This window comes from Arvicanthis niloticus, chromosome 2 (genome assembly GCF_011762505.2).
Source record: "Arvicanthis niloticus isolate mArvNil1 chromosome 2, mArvNil1.pat.X, whole genome shotgun sequence".
Classification (NCBI taxonomy): Eukaryota; Metazoa; Chordata; class Mammalia; order Rodentia; family Muridae; genus Arvicanthis; species Arvicanthis niloticus.
The window spans coordinates 100,938,731-100,949,172 of NC_047659.1; the positions used below are offsets into that span (position 1 = coordinate 100,938,731).

General features: G+C 46.9%; 1 pseudogene; it reads left to right on the plus strand.

Moving 5' to 3' along the window:
- The first annotated feature begins 7,950 nt into the window (after window positions 1–7,950).
- LOC117704587 (proteasome subunit beta type-3 pseudogene) lies at window positions 7,951–8,554 on the plus strand (annotated as a pseudogene).
- The last annotated feature ends 1,888 nt before the right edge of the window (window positions 8,555–10,442 follow it).

The following is a 10,442-nucleotide window of genomic DNA, read 5'->3' on the forward strand; positions in this document are numbered from 1 at the left end:
ACCTGAGCCACAGTATGTTGACTGATGAGCAATCTGGGATCCACAGTGGTAGAGGTCAAGGGGGTGGGAGTAAACAGGGAACAACCTCACCCTGCTGAAAGCCTTGTGACAGCCCAGAGGGTGGGGGCATGCACAGCCCTGGAACAAAACTCAGCAGAACAGGGTTGGTATTCCGAAGACCGCTTGTCTCCCTGACAACTCTTTTTCTCTTGGTGCTTTCCAGCTGACCCGAGATAGAGCTTTAATGAGCCAAAGCTCTAGAGATGTTCTAGCCCTGACTGGCCTCACTAAGACTTTACATGATGGGACTCAGGCTTTCTGCTTCCTTTAAGTCACTCCATCCCCTGACCTTCTGCTTTCATAAAAGCTCTGAACACTGAGATAGATGAGGGATCTGGTCTTCCTCACACCCAAGCCCCCTCCCTTTATTGCAGTGGTTGCTAAGCTAATGTCAAGGCCTAGCCTAAGATTTTTAGGCTTTGCAAGCCAGGAGGCCTTGTTGTGCTAGTCAACTTTGATCCTACAGCATTGAAGTTAACATAGTGCACAAACAAATATGTGTCATAACAAACATTTAAAACAGGGTGCAAGCTGCACTGGGGAGAGTGGGCCCTTGCCTAGACAGGATGGTAGAGCTGGCCCTGGTGGCAGGAGTACAAGTAAGCCAGCCCCCAGGGCATGAGCTTGGGAGAGCTGGCCCTGCCACTCACCTTCTTTGAGGTGGCATGGTAGGGGGAGCACTGCCCTCTTCCTACCCACCTGAGGCTGTCAGGAGAGCTGGTCCCAGGTCAGGTTGTGGGAGTGCCTGAGCTAGCCCCACCCCTCTCCAGCTGCAGCACTCCAGAGAGCAGACTGGGCAGCAAGCACAGCAGAGCTTGCTCTGGTCCAGTGGGTGCTGCTGAGCCGGCCTCAAGGACTTGAGAGCAGGAGAGCTGACCCTGCCTCTTGCTGACTGCATCATCAGGTGAGCTAGCCTGGACAGCGCTTGGAGAGCTTGCCCTAGAAGTCCCAGTGTGGGAGAGAAGGTGGCTGACCAACTCAGCTGCCACCCAGGTCCAGGGCTTTAAGTTGGCCCACCTCAACATCTACCTTTATCTATGAACTGCTGGAGCATGTGAAAGAACTCATCCTGCAGACCCAAAGCTGCAAGATCTCTATGACACAGGGCAACAGCAGGGTATCTGAGAGGAGTCCCAATGAGGATCCAGTATTGATGGGGTAGCTGAAGCCAGAGGCCTCGAACCAGACCAACACTCACTGCAATGAACATTTGCAAGTAAAGATGTATGGGCAAAAGGGTACACTGTGACACTGCGACACTGCGACACTGCGACACTGTGACACACTACAGCTTCTATAACAAGATGTTTTATGCTTTGTTTCGTTTTTTGTTTTTTATTTTCTTTTTGAGGGGAGGTTGCAAGAGCAGAGGGAGGATATGAAGGGATGAGGAGATGAGTGAGACCCAGGTGCATGATGTGAAACTCTCAAAGAATCAATACAAAGTTAGAAAGAAAGAAAAAAAAAACAAACCAGCCTGCCGGCCAAGTCTACCCAGGTGTAGACCTTCCACAGAACAGCAAGTTAACTCAAATGCTAGGATCCAGCTCAAACCAGGGTAAGGTCAATAAACTCCCAGCTTGTGTCAGTGACTCTAGATTGAACCATGATTCAATCCTGGGCTAGATCATAACCTTGATATTAAACCAAATCCTAACCTTTATCCTCAAACCAAGGCCTGGCTAGTACCAAACTGAATCCCATACTGACACTGCCCCTCGGACCAACTCTCCACAGATAACTCTGACACCAGATTATATATAGTTCCCACTTCACACGGGATCTGATTCCAACCTCTTGACTGAATCCTAACCCTAGACTGAGCCCTACCCTGTTAGATCTGGTTCCAGGTCTGGGCTTTAGCTATTCTCTCAAACTTGGTACTTCAAACCGGAGCCCAGACAGACCTGCTGTCCCAGTCATTGGGTGAAAATGACTATCTTCCTGGACCAAGTCTCTAAGCATTGACTCCTTTCTCTAGAAGGACATGGGGCTGAAATACTGAGGAAACATGCTGCCTTCCCTGCCTGCCCCCATCCTTCTCACCGAGAGAAGCCGTGTCTGCAGTGTAGTTCTCACAGAGTGACTTAGTCAGGGCTTCTGTTGCTGTGAAAAACACCATGACCAAAGGGACATGGGGACAAAGTGTTTATGTCAGCTCACAGTTCCACATCACAGCCCATCAGTGAGGAAGGCAAGGCTGAAACTGAAGGAGAACAAGAACTTGGAGGCAGGAAATAAAGCAAGGATGTGAAGGAGTGCTGCTTACTTGCTCTTATGGCTTGCTCAGCCCAGGACCACTAGCTCAGGGGTGGTACTGCCCACAGTGAGCTGGGTCCTTCCACATCAATCATTACTCAAGGAGATGTCCCACAGACTTCTCCCAGAACAATCCAATTGAGGCAACTCCTCACGATTCTCTCTTCCAGGTATGTCTAGGTTTGTAGCAAACCAACCAGCACACAGACCATCTCAGCAGGCCTGTCCCTTCTGTCATATGGGTCCCTTTCTCTGATGTATGTCCCCAAAGAGAGAGAAACTGTGAAAGTACCATCCCCTCCACAGCAGGAGTCATTGCACAGCAGCGGAAGAGGTCTCCTGGATCCTCAACAAGTCATCCTCAAGCTCAGCTGCTGTGGGGTCCCAGGAAGCCATACAGAGGTGGGACTTAGGATACAAGATATTGACTAAGGAGTAACCTGGAGTCCAACACACATGGCCAGGGTTGGGAGAGCTAGACTGAGCAGACAGAGGAGTTGAACCATGATGTTCAGCCCTGTGACAGCACTGGGCAATACATCCCTATCACCTCACCTCAGGTAGCTCCAGAACTGGAATGGCTGTAGGAATGACCAGGTTGACTGACAGGACTGCGTTCCTTGGATGGAAGCCACCACTGATTTGCCTAGGAACATGACGCTGAGCAGAAAGGGGCTCTACAACTGGGATGTCCCTAAACAGACAACTGCATCTACTGTCAGTGATACTTACCAAGGAGCAATTAGTCCACTGAAAGGGGTCTAGGCTGTGTCCGGTCCCCACACTGCATGTTATATAAATCCAAGGACAAGACAGTGCCACATGTCCCTCACACACTCCCCAGCCAGTGGAGACAGGTGTCCAATCAGGACATTTTCCACAGCATGCCACACAGTGTGAGAAATAAAAGTAAACAAACAAACAAATCATTGACTAAATCAACTAACTGAATTTAGTGCTGAATGCCAAAAAGAGAACAACAGTGACAGCCCCTCCCTTAATGTAACAGCCCTATTTTTCGAGAGAAGAGCCAGAGAAAGACTCTCTGAGAAGGCTGGGGTCTCAATTATGATAAAAGCAGTGATTGAACTAGTGTGCATGCTGGGAGCTACTTCAGGATCCTTACAAATGTTCATCTTTCCTGTAAAGCAGCTCTATAGAGAAGGCCCTATTGTTCTCTCTTTCCAAATGAGGAAGAAAAAAGTCAAGTAGAAAACGGCTGTCACTTACGCACAGTCAACACAGAACCTATGATGCCTAATCCTGTGTTTTACGTTTAAATTACTATATTTAAGAGATCTATAAAACAAAAATGCCTCTACCCTGTAAATCCCACTTGCCCAAGGACAGTCTTGGGGGCTGTTGTTCATGTAAGATAACAAGCCTTGTGTTTTTGCTTCTGTGAACAAGCTTGGTTGCCCCAAAGGCACAGGATGTGTGCTTGATCACACGTGGGCAAGATGTCAGGATGTGTGCTTATCTCTGATTGCGCAAAGGCAGGAAGTATGGAGCCTAGTGAGTTTTGCCCCACCCCACTCCACCCCCTGACTAACGTAGTTCAGCATCACATTTTGAGCATGTGTTTCAGGTATGAACCTAGCCAGTATCCACAGTCCTGGCCGTATTTTATAAAGCCTCTTATTTGTTAAAAATTTATTGCCAGATTGGTAAATCTCTGAGCAACCCCAGACCCATAACACACCTAAGAGGCAGTCTGCCGTATCAGAAGTTTGCTTCATATGAAGAGACAGCTGTACAAAGATCTAGGAAAGTTCCAGGCAGAGGAAAGTTTAGTATTTGCCTTAGTTTTCTGTTACTACAACAAAAATGCCAGAGATAACCAACACACACACACACACACACACACACACACACACACACACACAGTGGCTTACAAACATCTGTAACTACAGGTCCAGAGGATCAACACCCTCTTCTGACCTCCACAAGAAATAAACATGCACATGGTACACAGGCACACATGCAATCAAAACACCAGTACACATTAAGACACAATAAAATCTAAAAATTTAAAAACAGGAAACGCTCATCTTGCCTGGTGGTTTGGTGACTTCCCTTCATGCTCTTTTGACCTCACTGTTCCTGGGCCCAGGCTGAGCCACTGCATCATGGGAAGGAACCCATGGTGGATCAAAATTCCTCATCCATGGTGACCAGAAAGTGAAAAGGTGGTAAGGAGAGACACCTGGTCTCACCTACTTTGGAGGTCTGGCAGATTTTCAACAAAGTGCCACACCTTAAAAGCTCTAGTAGCTGGGATGATGCTGTGGCAGGCTCACACAGGGCTCTCTGGATAGCAAGGACATTTTCCCCAGAGTGACTCTTGGGAAAACTCTGATCTCAACAGCCCCTCCCTCTTCCCCAGGCTGAGAACCTCTAAGCCTTCTATAGTGTGCCCCAGCACAGCCCAGGCAGAGTATCCTGACCAGATAGCCATATGCTGGAACTTTGCCCTTAGAGATTAGAGTGGAGGAAATGTGCAAAGGGTGTCAGAGGTGTTGCTGGTGATGGCAGAACCCTCACTAATGTCCCAGCTAGGTGACATCTGCCATGACACATTTGCTGTCTTCAAAGCAACCCATAATTTAAGGCTTAAAGTAATGACAAAACGCTTATGCATCTGCACTCTGAATGGAGTTTGGAGAGGAGAGCTGCTCTCTGCTCAACTCAGCTCAGCCACCACTGGGGCAGGGCAGACAACCCACCCTATCCAGAGCTGAACACACCCACAATCCTTCCATGTGTCCTGGGCTTCCTCACCGAATGGCAACTGGTTGCCCAAAGGCAGTCTTTCAAGAGGATACTCTCTTTACTCAGTCTGAACTTTTGCCCCACCTAATACCTTTGACTGATAAGATAAAGCCCACCCACACTGAGAAGGGCTATCTATTTTACTTAGTCTACTGACTCAAACCTCACCAGAGGCATCCAGAATGTTTGTTCAAAGTTCTAGGCACTCCAAGACCCAGTCAAGTTGACCCTGAGACACCACCGTGCTGCAATTGGCTGGCTGCTATGTGGACCTGTAGAAGCCATGGTAGGTAGACAGACTCTTAGGCTTTGGAAAGCTGATTTGCACCAGCAGAGACATCGAAGGCATTGAACAGTGTAACAACAGCACTCTATGCTTCCCACACGCCAAGTAGACAAGCCGAACTCTTATTTCTGTTTTACATCCCGTGGGTGTTGTTAGCCACATTCCCACGGGGTAAGGGGTTCCCAGCAGAGGAGCAGCCAATGAATTCAGGTTGCCTAGGCCTAGAACCCATGCACGTCACCAAAGGGTGCATGTCTATCCCTTCATGGGTGTCTATGGAGTGAGCTCTCCTGGTCACAGAGGCTGGGTAGACATACCAGTCTATGGGCACATGTGAGGGGTAGGTTACTGATATCACATGACACTTGCAGATTGCAATAGCTGTGACTTTGTTTTCCTTCCTCCTACCGGATTCAGAGTTTCAGGGACAGGTGAAAGTGCTTAATTTAGGTCTATGGAGTGCTTCTCCAATTTAAGTTATCAACAATGGAGCCTCAAGAATCCCTCAGACTTTAAGGTGCTTCTGGATGAGGTTAGGTTCCAAACTCCTGCTTTACTAGGACAAAGTTAAGGGATACAGCCCAGTCTGCAGTGTCCCCTCTTCACTCTCCCCCAGGAAAAGTCAGGCAAGGAGCCTGTGGGAATGGCTGCAGTCTGAGAGCCGTGTAAACCGAGAGATGTTATACTTGGGACTCGCACCTTTTGTGTTTTTCCATTGCCACGGGCCTGAGCTAGTCCAATGGCAGTGGCTCGATGATTCACTTCCATCTACATTCATGCCCAGGATAGCTGAAAGCAAGGAAAGCTGTGTATTCTCGTTATTCCTGCTTCTCTGCCTCATACTGGGGTCCCCGGACAGGAAAGCACAGCAGCTATCCAGAGATGGAGTCAATGAAAAGTGGATCAAAATTTTTAAAAGCAAAAAGATGGGAACCAACTGCCCACAGGGAACTCTCAAGCGCTCCAACATAGGCCTGGGATATGGGGAGCCAGCCGGCCCAGCACTGCACAGAAGCTCAGGACTGGGCACTGCCCAAGAAAGACTAGGAAGTCCTGAGCAATCACCCTACCTCTAGCTGACCTTGCAGGTGTGCACAAACAGGAAGTAGGGGCTAATGAAGAGTAGCAAACTTCCTGCCAAAGGATGCAGGTGTGCCTTAGCACACAGAGGACCACGGCAAAGCCTGAGAGTTTCCCACTTAAGGTGCTTAGCAGCTAATACACCAAGGTTCCAGTGTCTACACACAACTCTACAGAACTAGGTCAAGAAAGTCACTAACAACAAAAACCCACAGCAGTATACAATGGGGAGATGGGAGCTTGCTCCAAATTCAGCATGGTATATTAGCTAAAAGTCTGGGCCGGGGGTGAGAAGGGACTGACACTGAAGTAACAGAATATGATGCATGTCCGAAACAAATTCCACTTGAGGAAGTCCAGACATCACACCCACACAAAATCTGCTGTCTTGAATATGTTCAAACAACTAAAAGATGACAGAAAGCTCAGTCAGTGGAGCACTCGTGCAAGCATGAAGACCAAGAAGCATGAGCCTGTAACACCAATTCTAGGGCAGCAGCTCCCTGGGCGTTGTGGCCAGACTGGACAAATCAGTGAGCTCCAGGTTCAGTGAGAGACACTGACTGAAGAATAAGATGAAGTAATGGTTGCTAGGGCTTCCATACACAAACACACAAACACACATGCACAATGTACACACAAAGAGAAAGCTAAGGTGATGAAAACAGTATCTTAGGATAAAGTCTACCATTAAGGGATAGACATTCTATACTAGAAGTCAACAGGGATTCTGGAGTTGAAATGTATTGAACATAAAGGATGCTTTGCTCCAGGTGCTCAGCAGTAGATCTGAGCTGCAGAGGAAAGAGCCAGATTCTCTGGGTCTTTGTTTTCTGGGAGCATTCTTATAAAGCTGAGTCTTTGAGAATGGTGGGGGGGGGGGGGGTAATGAATTCTCAGGACTAGCCAGAGCCCCAGAAAAAGTCCCAACGTCACACATACAGCCTATCCACTGTATGTAGTGGTGAATTAGTTCAACTGCTTTGGCTCCGTGTTGCACCCACTCAAGAGCTCTCTGGATTTGTGAATGAACACACACACACACACACACACACAACTTGCCAGCTAATTATGATATGCCTTGACTAGTTCAATGCTTGGGCACTTCTAAACCTCCCCAAAACTAGCAAACACTCCCCTCTGGTATTCCTGAGATAACATCTCTGCTACCCCAGACCCTAGGGGCTACTTTTCCAGATTCTAACATGCCAGTGGGACTTTAATTTTCATCTATCTGCTACCCTATCATGGCAATTCTCTGTCTCTCCTTTCTCTTCCCTGGTCCCTTGCCCACACAATCTAAAAGTCCTGCCTCTGTCTCCCTGCCCAGCCATTGGCTGTATGGCAATTCCTTATTACCAATCAATTCCTTATTACCAATCAAAATTACAAATGTGGCTTTGGGAGACAAATTAAGACAAAGCATTAGAGAGAAAGCCAGAGCCAGTTTGCAGGCAGCTCAGTGGCGGTCAGGCTCCCACTACAGCACAATCATGTCTATTATGTCCTATAATGGAGGGGCCATCACGGCCATGAAGGGAAAGAACTGTGTGGCCATCGCTGCAGACAGGCATTTTGGGATCCAGGCCCAAATGGTGACCATGAACTTCCAGATCTTTCCCATGGGTGACAGGCTCTACATAGGCCTGATCAGCCTGACCACTGATGTTCAGACAGTTGCCCAGCATCTCAAGTTCCAACTGAACCAAAGGAAGGTGAGCAGATCAAGCCTTACACCCTCATGAGCATGGTGGACAGCCTCTCGTATGAGAAACAGCTTGGTCCCTACTACCCAGAGCTGTCATTGCTGGCCTGGACCTAAAGACCTTTAAGCCCTTCATTTGCTCTCTGGACCTCATTGGCTGTCCCATGGTGACTGATGACTTTGTAGTCAGTGGTACCTGCTCCTAACAAATGTATGGGATGTGTGAGTCTCTCTGGGAGCCCAACATGGATCCAGAACACCTGTTTGAAACCATTTCTCAGACCATGCTGAGTACTGTGGACCGGGATGCTATCTCAGGCATGGGCATCACTGTCCACATCATTGAGAAAGACAAGATCACCACCGGGATGCTGAAGGCCTGGATGGACTAACCTGGATGGACTAACCAGATGTGGTCTGGTCCCATCTCCCTTTTGTTTTTCTTTTTAATAAAATCGCCTTTCTTTCAAAAAAAGAAAAAAGAAAGAAAAGACAGCATTACAACCAATTCCCAACTGTTGTAGTTCTGTTTATTTAATGTGAAATGGTGTTCACACAAAAATCTGTATGTGGATGCTTGCAGCATCTTTATTCATAAAAACCCCAAACTGGAATAACAATCTTCATATCTGTCCTTCAAGTAGTTATGTGGTAAGTATATAAACTACTTGTAGTATACCCATGCTGTGGAATACTACTCAGCCGTGAAAAGGAACTGTTGGCACCAATAACACCTGAAAGAATGCCATAGCATTATGTCAATTTTTGTTTTAAAAGCCCATCTTAAAGCTGGGGCTATCATTCAGTTAACAGAGTACTTACCTAGCATGCACAAATCCCTGGGTTTACTCTCTAGTTCTGCATACACTGGGTGTGGTGATACATGCTTGTAATCCTAGCATTTGGAAAATGACAACTGTATGGTCATGCTTGGCTACATAGCAAGTCCAAGGCCACCTAGAGTATTTGAGATCCTGACTTAAAAAATTCTAAAAGATTGCATCCTTTATGTTACCATTTAAAACAGTCTTAAAATGAGAAAATTATAGGAATGGAAACACATTCCAGTTGCCCAGGGCCTATGGCACAGTGGGAAGAGTGAGTGTGGTTATAAAGAAGCCTCCTGGGACTACCCTGCCATGAGCACATCAAACATAACATCTTAGCTGTAATGTTGTCCTACAGCTTTAACATGATGCAGGGGGTTGCCCTGTACTGTTTTTTTCAGTATATGTGACTATATAGTCATTTCAAAACAACAATCTTAATTTTAAAAATAGGGATTTATTTTACTGCCTAGCACGAGCTATTCTCAAGAATGTCTCATGTGTGTCTCAGAAGAATGTGTATAGTACTGTGGGTGGGCCCTATAGTTTTGACAAGTCAACACATTCATAATAACTGAAGTCTTTGTCTGCTAAATCTAAGATCCTGGGCCACTGAAAGACTTGTGTATTGATTGCTGCCAACCAGTTTTCTGTTGCTTTGACAAAAATGCCTGAGATGATAACATATAGGCAAGCGTATAATTGAGGAGAGCCAGTAAATCTTACATCCTTTTCTAGGTCTCAAGAACACACACCTTTAATCCCAGCACTTGGGAGGCAGAGGCAGGCAGATTTCTGAGTTTGAGGCCAGCCTGGTCTACAGAGTGAGTTCCAGGACAGCCAGGGGTACACAGAGAAACCCTGTCTTGAGGGGGGGAAAAAAAAAAAATCAGGCTGTTTCCAAGCTGCCATTTTTCTTCCTTCTTCCTTTGTTACTTTCAGGACCTCAGGTTACTGAAGGAAGACTAGCCAACTGGTATGCCAAGAGACTCAAGGCTGCTCACAGTCTCACAGCCTTATTGAGATCTCTGGGCTAAGAATGCATCGCAACAGGAGAGCTGGATGAAGTTCCCTTTATCCCTAGAATAAACAAGCATTTCTTCAGCTTTCTTCTTTCAGCTCTTGAGATTGCTGACTGGTCTATCTAGTTATTCCAGCTACTATGGAAACCTTAGGCTAGCTGTGACACTGGCCTCTCTAGTTTTATCTTACCAGCTCTGAACATGCCATGTGCTGTGTCCTTTTCTCACAGACGATGCTCAGTCTGCACAGGAGACCACAGCTCTAGCCTAAACCACCCTTCATTTTCATTGTTTTTACCAAAGTCAAATAGGTTTCCTTAAATAAAGGCTCCCCAGTGTAGTATGAGGAATGTAAGTCAATGCCCCTCAAGTTGCTTTGCAGTGACACCCAAGCAACTCACTGCAAAAATATCACCAGATGATGATGCTCT